We start from the raw sequence: 15,616 nt of genomic DNA, 5'->3' as shown, positions 1-15,616 counted from the left end.
CCCGCACACCGCAACGAAGAGCAGCCCCTGCTCTCAGCAACTAGAGAAAGCCCGCACGCAGCAACAAAGACCCAACACAGCAAAAAAAAAAAAAAAAAAAAAAAAAGTCAAAATAAAGACGATTCAGACATACAAAAGCTGAAAGAATTGATCTCAGTAGACTTGTACTTTAAGAAATGCAGACTTTCAGGCAGAAGGAAACTGGCATCAGATATAAACATGGATCTACACAAAAGAAAAGGATCAGAAATGGTAAACAGGGGTAAATCTATAAGATTGACTGCTATTCAAATCTCCTTAAAAGTGACTGAGTTTGGGGTGGGGCAGTGTGAAGAGTTCAGCAAAACCTTTTTCCCAGACAAACATTATTAAACTGGTCGAGATTAGCAAAGACAATCATTCAAAGTTTCTGGAGATGGACCAAAGGGCCGACAGACAATTGGGAGACGTTTACTCAGGAAAATCTACAGAACTTGGCAAGGAGAGTGCGGCTGTGAGAGCTGAGCTGTGGGGCGCCCGGCCTTGTGCTGCAGGAGGGCTACGCCAGGGGCCTGGCAGCTAACTGGGAGCACAGGCCTCTAGCTCTGCGAGACGGAGGGGTCACTCTGTGTGGGCTCAGCAGATCCCACCCCCAGCAAGGTCCACAGAAGAGCCCTACCAAGCAGGTGGTGGCGCCTGGCCTCCCACTCCAGCTGTTGCTCTGCAGGGAAGATCCAGGCAGAGAGGCCGGTGGAGAGCGCAGTACTTTCCCTCCCATGAACTCTGTTCCGCAGGAGGACTGTCCCGCTGGGCTCAGCTGTCGAGTGTCAGCTCCCAGCGTTCTGGTGTGGAAGGATTGTTCTGGGTGCATTGAGGCACCGGTGAGCACTGGCACCTCCCATCCTGCTGGGCTCTGAGTGGCCAACGATCTGGGCTGGGTGCTGGAGGCACCTGTCACTACCCCTGCCCTCCCCGTAGCTCCGATTCCGTGGTGAGGGTCTGGGTGGGGCAGCTGGTGAAGAGCGAGCTCCTCCACCCCCACCTCCTGCTCCGAAGCACAGAACTTCTGCCCAGGGGAGGGTCAGAGCGAGGCTCAGAGACTGCCAACAACTTTCCCTTGCCAAAGGGCCTGACCTTATTTGGATTTGGGCTACAGAGCAATTTGGGCTCCAGGGCATCACGAAAACAATAGAGCAATCAGCTAGCCACAGATTGGTGTGATACTAACAGAGGCAGGCAAGCCAGAAATTTAATGGCGAGATTATGGAAAAATACAGTCAGAGACAGCCTGGCTAAAACTTGAGTCATCCGTGGTGGTCTGTTAGGCTGTGTGGAAGCTGAAACTGCACCCTCTGGAGTGACAGAGAGGGGACTGCCTTGGGGGGGCCCAGATATTGTACTTAGCAGACAAAGACGTTAAAGAAACGACCACACGTATGTTCAAAGAAGTAAAGGAGGGCTTCCCTGGTGGCGCAGTGGTTGAGAGTCTGCCTGCCGATGCAGGGGACACGGGTTCGTGCCCCGGTCCGGGAAGATCCCACGTGCCGCGGAGCGGCTGGGCCCGTGAGCCATGGCCGCTGAGCCTGCGCGTCCGGAGCCAACGGGAGAGGCCACAACAGTGAGAGGCCCGCGTACCAAAAAAAAAAAAAAAAAAAAGAAGTAAAGGAAACCATGCTGAAAGACTTAAAGGAAGGCATGATGATAATGACTTACAAAATAGAGACTATAGGAAAAGACAGAAATTATAAAAAGAATCAAACGGAAATCTTGAGTTGGAAGTATAATAACCAAAGTGAGTGATTCACTAGAGAGGCTCAACAGTAGATCTGAGCTGGAGGAAGAAAGACTCAATGAACTTGAAGATAGATCAGTACAGATCATGTAACCTGAATAGAAGACAGAAAAAACAATGAAGAAAATGAACAGAGCCAGGGAGAAATGTGGGACACCATTCAGCAAACAACATATGCATAACGGGAGTACTAGAAGGAGAGAAGAAAAATATTTGAAGAGATAATGGCTGAAAACTTCCCAAATTTGATGAATAACAATAAGGACCCAAGAAGGATAAATACAAAGACATCCACAGCCAGACATATCGTAGTCAAAATGTTGAATTCCTGAAAGCAGCGAGAGAAAAGCAATTCATTATGTACAAGACAACCCCGATAAAATCAGAAAGAATGGAAATCAGAAGGCAGTGGGATGATATATTCAAAGTGCCGAGAGGAAAACACCGTTAACCAAGAACCCTATATCCAGCAAAACGATTTTTGTAAAATGGAGGTAAAATAAAGATATTCCCAGGTAAACAAACAGACAACAAAACAACAAGCAAATTTACGGTAGCAAAGCTGTCTTACAAGAAACGCTCACGTTTGTTTTTCAGGCTGAAGGGCAGCCACATCTGACAGTAATCCAAGTCCACCCAGAGCACAGAGAGCGCCAGCAAACGCAGTCATAAAACACAGTGTGATTCCATGTAGATTCTCCTTCCTGCCCTTAAGTGATCTAAAAACGCAATTGCACAAAGCAACATGTATAACATTTTACTGTAGGACCTATAGCTTACAGAAATGCCATGTATTTGACGGTGACAACACAAAGGAGGAGGGTGAAATGAACCTATATGATGCTGGAGGGCGACTGGAATCCTCAGGATGGAATGCAGGGGAGGGACGTGGTAAATAAAGGCAGACAGTTAAATGATTATTACGAGCATTGCTGGGTAGAGGTGCCCCAGTAATGAATAACAAGGGGGGGCAGGGGAGGAAATTTCTGTATCTTACTGGAAACGAGTTGTGTGAATCTGAAGCAGATTCTGAAAAATCAAGTTGTATATTGTTAGCCCTCAAGTAACCGCTAAAAAAGCTTTAAAAATGTAGATAGAGACATAGTTAAAAATAATCAAAGGAATTGAAATGATGATACACTAGAAACTGTCCACTAAATACAGATGGAGAACCAGAGGCACAAAATAGTAGTGAGACCCATGGAAAACACAATGTGAAGTGTCAGGGGTGAAGCCAATGGTACCCATATAGCATTCAGTGTGGATGGATTAAGCAATCCAGTCACATTCAGAGACTGTCAGACTGGACTTAAGGAATAAGTTGTCTACAGGAGACGCACTTCAGATTCAAGGACACAAACGAGTTGAAAGCGAAAGGATAGACAAAGGTGTGCAGAGCAAACAGCTGCCTCGGGGAAGCTGGGGCTCCTGTGAACATCACACAACATAGACAAGCACAGCCTGAAAGTTCCTATCTGGCCTTTACAGGAAAAGCTGGCCGACCCCTGCCTCACATGCCTACATTGCGAAAGAAGAAAGGACTTAAGACAGTGACCTCAGCTTCCATATTAAAAACTAGAAAAGGGGACTTCCCTGGCAGTCCAGTGGTTGAGACTTCGCCTTCCAATGCAGGGGGTGCGGGTTTGACCCCTGGTTGGGGAGCTAAGATCCCACATGCCTTGTGGCCAAAAAACCAAAACGTAAAAAAACAGAAGCAATGCTGTAACAAATTCATTAAAGACTTTAAAAATGGTCCACATCAAAAAAAAAAAATCTTCAAAAACTAGAAAAGACCAAATTGAACACAAAAATGCAAAAAGAAAGAACATAATAAAGTTACAGTGAAATGAATGAAATGGAAACAGAACAAGCAACAGAGGAAATAAAAGACACCACAGAATGGTTCTTTGAGAAGATTAATAACACTGATGAGCATCGAGATAGACTGATCAGAAAAAAAAAAGATACAGATTAACAACATTAGGAACAAGAGAGATGACGCCACCACAGAGTCTACAGATGTTCGGGATAACAGGGAGTCACGTGAACAGCGTTTCTTTTCTCTGGCCACATGGCTTGCTGGCTCTTCCCCAACCAGGGACTGAACCTGGACCACGGCAGTGAAAGCCTGGAGCCCTAACCACCAGGCTGCCAGGGAAGGCCTAATGTGGACAGCTTTATCCCAATGAACTCAACAACTTAGTTGAAAAGGACAAGTTCTTTGAAGGACACAAACTACCAAGTCTCACTCAGGAAGAAACAGGAACCTAAATAGCTCTGTATGTATTAAAGACCTTGAACCATGAGTTAAAAACCTCCGTAAATTCATGTGAAATTGGAAAGGACCTACAACAGCTCAAACAACTTCAGAAAGGAAGAACAAAGCTGGAGGTCCGCCGTCTCATGATTTCAAGGCTTATTATAAACCGATAGTGATCAGGACAGTGGGGTTTGGTGCCAAGGTGGGCACACAGGTGAATGGAACAGAGCAGAGTCCAGAAAGAGACCCACACACATGGACAATTGATCATCAACGTGGTTGCAGAGGCAGCACCACTGGGAAGGCACAGTGTTTTTAAACAAGGGATCTGGAGCAACTGGATCAGTCTCTATTTATATCTATATCCATCTGTCTCTCTATCTACCTATCTATCTATCTTCCATCTATCAATCATCTATCATTTATCTATCTATAGAACTTTGATCTATACATTACAGCACATACAAAAATTAACTCAAAATAGAATGTAGACCTAAATGCAAAGCTAAAAACTTCTAGAAGAACACATAGAAGAGGAAGTTTTGTGGCCTTGAGTTAGGCAAAGATTTTTTAGATATGACCCCAAAATCACAATCCATAAAAAGAAAAAGTTAATACGTTGACTTTATCAAAAGTATAAACCTTCTGCTCTTCAAAAGATACTGTTAAGGGCTTCCCTGGTGGCGCAATGGTTGAGAGTCCGCCTGCCGATGCAGGGGACGCAGGTTCGTGCCCCGGTCCGGGAGGATCCCACGTGCCGCGGAGCGGCTGGGCCCGTGAGCCATGGCCGCTGAGCCTGCGCGTCCGGAGCCTGTGCTCCGCAACGGGAGAGGCCACCGCAGTGAGAGGCCCGCGTGCTGCAAAAAAACAAAAGTAAAAACAAAAGACACTGTTAAGAGAATGAAAAGACAAGTCATAGACTCTGGAGCAAAATCTTTGACCTCTTGTACCTGATAAAGGACTTGTATTCAGGATATGTAAATTCTCTCAAAACTCAATAATAAAAATACAAACAACCCCAATAAAAAGAAAAGAAGATATATAAAAATAAGATCCACAGATGACAAAGAAGTACATAAAACGATGCTCCACGTCATTGGCTCTTGGGAAATAAAAGTGAAGTCTGTGTGAGATTTACTGCACGTTTATTAGGACGGTTAAGATTAAAAAGACTGACCACAGACGAGGAGAAACTGGGTCTCGCATACATCGTGGGTGGGAATACTTTATTTTTTTATTTTAATTTTTTTTTAGAAACTTTATTTTCCGTCAACCTATTTCCATTTTAAGAGTTTGTGGAAGAACAGCTTAAGACCGCTCGGTGGCGGTTCCTACCCACTCAGTGGCCTGAGCAGCGGGGAACCGCTGAACAGGCACAGAGGGCACCTGCACACCTTCGGACCAGTCCGCCACCTCAGGCTGAGCAGCAGGGAACTGAGGAGCTGGAACAGTCCATTCACCCTGAAATTCCTCCTTGGTCACAGCCTTCTCAGCTGCTGCCTGCTCTTCCTTTTCAATCTCTTCAGGATTTCTGTAGTTGTAGAGGTCAGGCATGACCTCCTACGGGTGTTCACGGGAGATGGTGCCACGCACGCGCAGAACTTCCCGGGCAAGCATCCACCACATCAGACCCACTGAGTGAGCTCCCTTTCTAGGATCTTACATCAGGATACATCAAGTTGGTCTGAAAACAGAATGGCCGAGTAATGCCTGAGAGGTCCAAGAGGAAGAAATAACGGAGAAAAGCAGAAGAAAACACAAGCCATTTTTAAAATGTTTTCCTCTCTCCTTAAAGCTTTCATATATTAAAATCATACATTTGTAGCAAGTATTATTATCAGACTCCACTCATTGGGCGAGAGACCCTTGTGGTGTTAGTGAAAAACTTGCCCCTCACATAGCACACTACCTACACTTGTGAGTTCATTGGCCAGTTGCCTCAACTCCAAGCTCTAACAATATGCTGAGGAATACTTTAAAAAAACACTTTGTAGGGACTTCCCTGGTGGTGCAGTGGTTAAGAATCCGCCTGCCGGTGCAGGGGACACGGGTTTGAGCCCGGGTCCGGGAAGATCCCACATGCCGCGGAGCAACTAAGCCCGTGCGCCACAGGTACTGAGCCTGCGCTCTACAGCCTGCGAGCCACAACTACTGAGCCCGAGTGCCACAACTACTGAAGCCCGCGCCCTTAGAGCCCGTGCTCCGCAACAAGAGGAGCCACCCAATGAGAAGCCCGTGCACTGCAACGAAGAGTAGCCCCCGCTCGCCACAACTAGAGAAAAGCCCGTGCACAGCAACAAAGACCCAAGGCAGCCAGAAATAAAACTAAATAAAGAAATAATTTAAAAACCAACCAAACAAACAAAAAAACACTTTGTAAAGCGGTCTGGCTGTTTTAGAAACTTGAACATATACCTGCCACGTGGGCCAGCTGTTCCATGCCTAGGGACTCACCAAGAGAAGTGACCATCGGCTCCTGCAAAGACTTGTACCCAGGTGCTCAGAGCGTCTTGGCTGTGGCGGTCCAGAATTGGACGGAGCCTGAATGTCCATCAATGGGCGAACATATCAACATGTTGCAGTGTGTTCACTGATGGAATAGTACTCAGCAACAAAAAAGAATGGGAAGGCACTGCACGATGAATCTCAGGATAATTAGAGGAAAAGCTTTCACATCACATGATTCTGCTTGTACAAGCTCTAGGAAACACAGACTAACGTAGCACGGGGTGATGGGCATGTCCATTAGTTTATTGTGGGGATGGTTTCACAGGTATGTTTATGTACAAATAATATACATACACAACATGTCACTTATCAGTTTTACACTTTAAATACATGTAGTTTATTGTATGAAAATGATAAGTCAATAAAGTTGTTTTTTAAAAAGCAAATTAATACTTCAAACTCATTGCTTCCTAATTATTTTACATTTTGCTATCACATATGCCATGGGTATGCCATGGGCAGGTAGTAAATATTTAGGCTTTCGGGCTGTATGATGGACATGGCTGTGTTCCTGTCAAACTTTATTTGATAAAATACGTGTAAGTCTGTGGCCTCAGGCCGAGGTTTGCAAACCCCTGTCCTGAGCTGGAGGACACGTAACCCCAGCATCCTGGGTGGGGTGGGAACCACTGGTGTCTCCTCCCAGCCCTGATCTCGGGGTCGCTCAGAGCTGGACCTCAGCCCTTCTGGGGCCAGGAGCGTTCATACCTTGGAGACCAGACATCACAGGTCTCGGCATCTCCGTGTGCGCAGATTGTGGGTGTCGATCAGCAGGCAGTCGGGGAAGAGGTTCTGTGATGGGTGGATGGGCCTGGCCAACCAGAGTGGCCACAGGGTCAAGTACTGGTGGGGAACACGAGACCAGGGCCTAGCTGGGCTATGGGGGATCTTCTCCCCAAGGCCCCCCGCCACACCAGGCCTTGGGGCACCCGTGGCTTTGGCCTTACTTTCTCTTTCCCTCGGGTGTGTGTCCTGAGCCACCACATGGCATCCTGGGCTCGTGCCCTGCCCCTGCCCACAGAGGCCGCCTTAGAGGCCGGGGATTTGGGAGCGGGGCCTGGGTTTGAGTCCTTCCCCTCCTCTTGCCAGTGCGGCCCCGAGCAGCGGCCACCTGGACGGTGAGTTCTGTGACCTGGAATGACTCAGGCAGACGGAGGGGCTTGGTTGGCCCAGCAGCCCCTGTGGAGGTTAACACTGAGGTCAGGATGTTGTATTTGGGGCTCCAGCCTTCCGGGCTCATTAGGGGCATCTGCTTACGAATGCCCACGTGGGCTAACTCCCCTCCTGCCCCCGCCCCTGGAATGAAGGTGGGGCGTTGGGGGCTCCCAGACACCATGCCAAGGGGTCCAGGCTGCAGAAGTGTTGGGAAGGGAAGGCGCCCCGAGGCAAACAGGTGGGGAGGCGAGGGCCGGCCCCTCCCTGTTGTCACCCAGCTCTCCCTCTGGGGGCTTGAGGCCCCTCCAGGTGCACGGCCACCTCCCGCCTGGCACTGGAGAGCGCTCGGCTTTGCAGGAAGAAGTGGCCCTGAGAGGTGAGTCAGAGCCCTGGCAGGGCTGCCAGCTCCGTGCGGAGGCCTGGGCTCTGCCAGGTGCAGCCCTGAGGTGGCACCAGGCCCCAGGGCCACAGGCCGAGAGGGCGCTGGGTGCAGGGCGGGCTGCACGGCCCCCAGGTGTCTTGCCCTCTATCCGGGCCCCCGGTGGGGATGTGTCCTCAAACACACACACATTCCACCGCAGTGAACACACACCTGGGCTTCCTGTGAGGAGAATCTGTCCTTACTTGCGGTGGCAGCTGGAAGTCGCCCGTGGTCTCTGGTCGAGCGCCGAGCCACCCCTTGGCCTGCCCCTCTCAGGAGAGCCATGTGTGGAGCCGGGCACGACGCCACCCTAGGGACAGGCCACCCCTCGATGGACCGGACCTGGCCGTCAGGAGCCCCACATGCTCCCTTCGGAGTGGGGGGGCATGGGGAGCCCCGCTCTGGCCCGCTGTTCCCCAGTGCCCCCAACTCTGCGTGCCCCTGCTGGTCCCGCTCTCAGCAGGACCGTCACCTTGGCAGGCTCTCCCCATTGCTGGACGCTCATCTGCACCAGCCCCTGGCCTCCCTGCTGCACCAGCCCCTGGCCCCCCTGCTGCACCAGCCCCTGGCCTCCCTGCTGCACCAGCCCCTGGTCTCCCTGCTGCACCAGCCCCTGGCCTCCCTGCTGCACCAGCCCCTGGCCTCCCTGCTGCACCAGCCCCTGGCCCCCCTGCTGCACCAGCCCCTGATCTCCTGGCTGCACCAGCCCCTGGCCTCCCTGCTGCACCAGCCCCTGGCATCCCTGCTGCACCAGCCCCTGGCCTCCCTGCTGCACCAGCCCCTGGCCTCCCTGCTGCACCAGCCCCTGGCCTCCCTGCTGCACCAGCCCCTGGTCTCCCTGCTGCACCAGCCCCTGGCATCCCTGCTGCACCAGCCCCTGGCCTCCTGGCTGCACCAGCCCCTGGCCTCCCTGCTGCACCAGCCCCTGATCTCCTTTTGCTGCACGACTGGCAGCGCTTCCTCACTGTCCACAAATAAAATGCACCCTCAGAGCTGACATCCGGGCCCTGCTGGTCCCAAGCTGACTGCCCGGCACTGCCCTTGGACCTCTTGGACTCCAGGCCCTGAGTTGCTGACAGGTTCCTGCTTACCGGCGTACTTTGTTGCCTCCACGTGGTCCCCTCCTCAAGGAAGCCCTCCAGAGACCCTCCGTGGAAGTTGACCTGGCTCTCACACTGAGGCCCCTCAAGGCCCCCTGCCCTTACTGCCTCGCAGGACAGATGTCTCCCGCTGAGTCCCGATTCAGCACTGGCCCCAGCCCACTGTAGGGGCTGCGGAGTGTGGGTGCAGCCGTGTGACTCAGCACCCGCCGCAGCCCCCGGGAGCAGTGGCGGCCAGGCCTCCACAGCCCTTCCTCTCTGCCAGCTGGGACAGGCGCTCCGACCTTGGCCTTGCCACAGGATTCTATCTTTAACTCCTGGACAGCCAATTCCTCTCTATTTTGAGAGAAAAAAAATTCCACTCTGAAGTCTGGTTCAAAAAGTCCTTGCCCAGTTAGGCCAGTTCCCTAGAGAAATCGCTGGCCTTTGCCATGGTCCTGAAGGGGGGGGGATGGGGGGAGGGGAGGGAGAATGAGGGAGGGGGATGGGGGACAATGGGGGATGAGGGAGGGGGCGGGGGGGAGGGGGAAGGCAGGAGGGGGACCTCTGCCAGAACTGGAGCAGCTGTGAGGGCCGGCTGCTGGGCCAACAACAGGAGGTGAGGACCCCTACCTGGGCTGGTCATCCGCCTGCCCCCTGCTCCAGCCACACAAAACTTCCATGATCGCACCTTGGTTTTGACTGTTTTCGCTACACGCTGGGCGTGCTTGCGTCTGGCTCCTGTCGCTCACTGTAAAGTTTATGACATTCATCCACGTGCCACTGTCACTTCTCTGTGGCTCTGCCGTACAAAACGGCCATGATGCACTCACCCCTCCTGGACGTTTCTGGTGTGATGGGTACATGTCTGGACACGTATGTGGTACACACCTGCGCACGTGTCTGTGGGAACCAATCTCCCTTCTGGAGACCCTGCCAGCGTCCCTCCCCCCGACGGTGCGGGAGAGAACCCGCTGCTCCACGTCTACGTCAACGTTTGTCACTGTCTGTTTTCATTTTAGCCGTTCTGGTGGGTGCAAAATTGTCTCATTGTGGTTTCTGAGAGATTTTTAAAAATTAAGAGACAATTGTTTTTAGAGCAGCTTTAAGTTTACAGAAAATTGAGCAGAAAGTACAGAGGGTCCCCATATTTACCTCCACCACACACATGCCGTCAGTCCCCTTGTCACAGCTGATGAGCCAATATGGCAGCATTATCATTCACTAAAGTTCGTGGTTTACAATAGGTTCACTCTTGGGGTCTTATATTCTTAGCGTTTTGACAAATGCAGTTATGGCTTTGTGCAGAGTAATTTCACTGCCCTGAGGAAATCCCTGTGCTCACCCATCTGCCCCTCCCTCCTCCTGAGCCCTCGGCAGCCTGCGGCCCCTCTACCATCGCTGTGGGCTTTCTTTCTCCAAGAGTCCTTTCAGGAGCGCAGATCAGACCACATCACTCCCTGCTGCCCCCAACCCACTCACCTGTGTGCCCGGCAATGTTTCCTGGCTGCCTGCTATTCATCACCAAGGTTACATGACGGCCAAGAGGATATGGTTCCTGCTCTCAGGAAACTCAGGAGCCAGGGGGAGAAGCAGCCACGAAACCCGCAAACAGACGGGTGAACAACGCGGCCCCAGACTTGGTGCCAAGGACACGAGGGGAAACTGGGGGCTCCTGCAGGGACAGGAGCCTTCTGGGCAGAGAGCGCTGCACCTGCAAAGGCGCCGAGGTGAACAGGACCTCGGCAGGTCCAAGGAGACGGCAAAGGCTGGCACAGTGGCCCGTGTAGGGATTCGAGAGGTGGGGCTCCAGATGGGGCTGATCTGAAGGCTTGGGGTGGAGTGAGGGTCTTCCCTGCCTGAAGCCAGGCATGTGCTTTCCTTCGGGGACCTTCTCCCTCCGCCCTCGCACGTCTGTCCTCCACGACGGCAGGGCCCTCACAGTGCACTGTGGCCAGGATGGCCCCTCCTGTGCAAGTGTTCAAGGGGTATCTGCCGGAGCACGAAGGAGGGACAGACCCAGGTGTGGGCGGTGGCCATGGGCAGGGTCTCGTGGGACCTGCCGGCAGAGAACCGCCAAGACTCCCCAACTCGGAAGCCAGCACTCGAGTGAAGCGAACGCAGGCCTCAGCCCCAAGCCCGAGGGACAGACGTGTCACCCCGGCACCACTGCTGTGCGACAAACACCCCAAACCGGCGGCTCTGGCCCCCTTCTGCAGCACAAAATCCTCGCCAGGTCCCAGCCCTGCGCCATGGCTCTTAGACGAGAGTCTAGAGACGGGGGCCACGCGGGGCAGAGGTCCCCATCCGAGCCCGGGGCCCTCCGTTCCCTCCCAGCCGCGTGACCCAACAGCTGGGTGCGGAGTGCGGCGGACAGGCTGTCACCTCCTGGGTGACACGCGTTCAAAGCGCCCATCCTGCCGCCAAAGGCCTTGAGAGAGGGGGGCCCTGGCGACGACAGTCTGTCTGTTTCTGACGCGTCTGCTCCTGGCCAAGGGGGGGCTGTGGGCGGGGCGCACCTTGGAGGGAGGCTGGGGTCTCCTTGCGAGGCTGAGGGAGAGGATGGTCTCTGGAAAGCCTGGGCTGCAGCGATGCCCTCCGCCTCCAGGCCTGAGGCTTTCTGAGCACCTGCTCCGGGCCCTGTGCTTTCTGGGTCCTCGTGCTCTAGGCTCGGGATGGGCCCCATTCAGGGCGGCAGGGCCCGACGGCTGGCCTCCCACAGAACTTACGTGTGTCCCCCCGCCCCTCCTCCCAGGCCTCTGCTCTCCTCGGCTCTGGGCCCCGCGTCACGCAGACCCGCGGGCCTCCCTCCTGAGTTCTCCCCTCCCCACCTTGGGCGTTTGGCTCTGTAAGAGGGTGGGAGTGGGGAGGTGGGAGGGGATAAGCCCCAAGGCTCCTCTTTCGCCCTGAACTGACCCATACCCACAACGTACTCAGAGCTGAGGCTGAGGGACATTTTCTCCCCACCCCGAAGCCCAGCAGTCCTGAGGCCTCAGGCCCCAGACGCCCACGGGAAAGGAAGTCAGTGGCTAAAAAGGCCATTTCAGGCCAGTGTGGGCTGGGCTGGAACTAGGAGGCCTTCATTACCGTCGGTATGAGATTTCCAGCACACCTGGAAGAAGTACTGTAAATGCTCTTGACCCAGCACCCGCTAGTGGGGTGTGTTGTCATACTACCTCACGTCTTGTTCATCGTTAAGAAATGGGGCAGCACACGAGGTGATCTCACTGTGCTTCCCCCTGCTCAGAAGCAGGCAACCAGGCCGGAGGAAGGCCACGGCCCTCTGATGTGGCTTCCCCATCATCGGCCTTCCCACAAACAGCCAGACGCCCTGCCCACCAGGAGCCCAGCCCGTCTGCCCCTCTGCTCCCCAGCTGGGGCCTCCCCCAGGACCTCAGGCCTGCTGGCCTTCGTCCCCATCACACGGCCTGTGTGCTCCCGGGAGGAGCTCCAGGTCAGGCTTGGCCACTGGGCTCCAGCATCAGGAGCGGGAGCCAAGTTAAGCTAAGAGAGGTGGGAGGAACGGCCCCAGTGTTTTCTCTCCTGGGACATGGCTATGTTAAATGCTCCGGACGACACCTGAGCATAGTACATGCTCAAAAATGATGAATGCTTGTGTGTTTGTTTGCTATTTATAATAACTAATATTTCCGGCTGTGCAGGATCATCTCCAACCTTGAGAACAATCCTGTCTCCTATCAAGCTGAAGAGGTTCACCCTCTACGCCCGGTTTGCCCGGGGTTTTCTTACGGATGTTGTTGTTATGTTATGTTTTCTTATGTTTCTTATGGTGCTGCATTTTGTTAAAGGCATTTTCTGCGTCAATTGATATGCTGTTTCTTCTTTAGCTTGTTGACGTGGTAAATTACATTTTCTGGGTTTTTTTGTTTGTTTTGCGGTACGCGGGCCTCTCACTGCCGTGGCCTCTCCCGTTGCGGAGCACAGGCTCCGGACGCGCAGGCCCAGCGACCATGGCTCACGGGCCCAGCCGCTCCGCGGCACGTGGGATCTTCCCGGACCGGGGCACGAACCCGTGTCCCCTGCATCGGCAGGCGGACTCTCAACCACTGCGCCACCAGGGAAGCCCCATTTTCTGGTTTTTTAACATTGACTAGACTTGCAAACTTGGGATAGATCCCACTTGGTCTTGGTGTCTAATTCTTTTTATACATTGTTGGATTCAACTTGCTTTTATTTTATGGAGGATTTTTGCACCTAAGTTCATGAGAGACATTGGTCTGTAGTGGTTTTTGGTGTTTGTGTTTATATTGTCTTTGTCTGGTTTTGGTACTAGGATCATGCCATCTTCATGGAATAGGCTGGGAAGTATTCCCTCCTCTTCTATGTTCTGGAAGAAATTGTGTAAAATTGGTGTCACTCCTTCTTTAAATTTTTGCTAGAATTCTCTAGTGAAACCACTGGATCTGGGAGATTTCTTTTGGGGGTAAATTCTAAATTATCAATTCAATTTCTTCCGTGATTATAGGACCATTCAAATGATCTGTTTCATCTTGGTTGAGTTTTGACGGTTTGTGTTTTTTAAATAATTTTTTTCCTTTTTTTCTCAGCTGCAGAACTTACTAGCATGGAGTTACTCATGGTGTCCCTTTACTGTCCTTTTAATGGTGCTGAATCCGGAGACAGAGCCGTTTGTCCCTGACATGGGTGGCTCCAGGTCTGGAACTCCAGTCAGGCCAAGCCTGACCCAGAAAAGAGCCAACACAAGGACACCCTGTCCAGGGGCTGCCTGCGGACCCATGACCAATACAACCAGGCCTCCACTGATGGCTGCACAATGGGAACAGCTCTCTGTCATGGGCTTGGGCTCCGAAACTTGAAGAATTGCCAGTCCGTGGAGCTGATGTAAGGTAAGGGCCTCATGTAAGCCTGAGACACAAGGGAGCAGAAGACACGGGGAAACAGAGGCTGGGACCAAAGGAGAGACCAGAAGTGGAGAGAGAAGCAGGGGTTCTCAGGGAGACCTGGAGAGTCCTAAGACCAGGGCGGCCTTCTAAGTGCTCCCAGAGGCCAACCTCCAGCTCCTCTTTCACTGTTTTCACATGTCAACGGGAGAGGGTCCCGGACAGCCAGTGAATGCCAAGAGATCTTCACAAAGCTCCACGTGGGAGCTTCCACAGGGAGCTGACCAGAGCCTGGCATGAGGGGGACACAAAAAGGAACAAGGGTCAGGGGCCGGGGGGTAGGGCCAGACCCTCAGGGGCCACTCACAGAGCATCCTCGGCCAGGCTGGAGGACACTGGCCTGACTCTGCCCACCCTCCCCACTGTGGACCCTCTCCTGCAGCCGGGCCTGTCTGACCACAGCCTCATTTCTCCAGGGCATCTGTGCTGGCCCTGGTATTGAGGGGGTAAGGGCTGTCTTTGCTGGGGCTGCCTCTGGTTTCACTGAGTACTAGTGCTATCATCATCTGCAACAGAAGATGCTGTGCTCAACCCCAGAGCTCCCTCTGCGAAGTCTGGTTCTGTTTGTCATGCAGCACCTCATCCAGTGCCATGCACACAGATGGACGCATAGCGGCCACGCAGGAAACACTACGGGACTAACGATACTCTCCATCTGCACCTGCCGCTACATTTTCTGAAGTTCTGCTGCACCAACAAGTCATCCACCCGTCCAACCGCCCACCCATCCAACCATCTATCCATCCATGCATCCACCCATTACCCATCCACCCACCCACCCGTCACCCATTCTCCCACCCATCTATCTATCCATCAATCTACGCGTCCATCCAGCTATCCATCCACACGGCCCTCAGGGAGCACCTGTGCCCAGCATCTCTGATAAGGTGAGCCTGTAACAGGCTATTGGCCCACGGCTCAGACAAGGATGCTGGGGCTCAGATGCAGGAAGGGACTGATCTCCAGCTCCATGAGCCTCCCACTCTTGCTGGGAGGGTTGGTGCCTCATGTCCTCTCATTGTCTGGATGTTCCCTCGGGCCCAAGTCTCATGTCCCAGGCCCTCCCAGCTGCAGACATATCCCTCCGTCCCCACAGGCCGAGCACCAGGCTGGTCACAGGCAGATGTGAGGATGAAACCTAAGTCCCAGCTCCTGGACCCCTTCTCCCGGGGGGGCCCCACTCGACCTGCAGCGGAGACGGTGGAGACTGTCAAGGAGCCAGGACGTCGAGGGGGACGCTGAGAGGGGAGGCTGGCTGAGCTGTGGCGTGTCCCAGCCCGCGTGGTGCACGCCTGGCCGGGCAGCCGCCCTCCCACCGCAACAAGCTGCCGCCTGCCTGCAGCTTCCTTCCTTCCTCCTGGATTCCGCCTGAGCCGGCCGGGCGGGGGTGGGGGGGGCACTCCCCAGCTCCCTCCCACCCACGCCCTCTCCTCCGCTGTCTCCAGCCGGAGAAGAAGGAAAACCTCTTCCTGTGAAGCCGCCAGCCAGCAGCCAGGGCGG

The 15,616-nt window shown here is 53.4% G+C and overlaps 1 long non-coding RNA gene and 1 other non-coding gene across 3 annotated transcripts; both read right to left on the bottom strand.

The window, feature by feature from the left end:
• Window positions 1-5,240: 5,240 nt before the first annotated feature.
• LOC137206554 (uncharacterized) lies at window positions 5,241-9,504 on the bottom strand. Of its 2 annotated transcripts, XR_010934683.1 has the most exons (5): window positions 9,207-9,504; window positions 8,287-8,425; window positions 7,248-7,718; window positions 6,486-6,572; window positions 5,241-5,715 (listed from the first exon to the last, which is right to left on the bottom strand). It is a non-coding gene; the product is annotated as an uncharacterized lncRNA (long non-coding RNA). The 2 variants fall into 2 exon arrangements; XR_010934684.1 differs by lacking the exon at window positions 8,287-8,425 and having other exon boundaries at window positions 9,207-9,502.
• On the bottom strand, window positions 5,849-5,998 carry LOC137208299 (small nucleolar RNA SNORA62/SNORA6 family). The gene has a single exon (XR_010935604.1). It is a non-coding gene; the product is annotated as a small nucleolar RNA SNORA62/SNORA6 family (small nucleolar RNA).
• Window positions 9,505-15,616: the final 6,112 nt, after the last annotated feature.

This window comes from Pseudorca crassidens, chromosome 15, assembly GCF_039906515.1.
Source record: "Pseudorca crassidens isolate mPseCra1 chromosome 15, mPseCra1.hap1, whole genome shotgun sequence".
In the NCBI taxonomy this organism is placed as follows: Eukaryota; Metazoa; Chordata; class Mammalia; order Artiodactyla; family Delphinidae; genus Pseudorca; species Pseudorca crassidens.
Note: the sequence above shows the minus strand (reverse complement) of the source record. Positions and strands in the feature narration are given on the sequence as shown.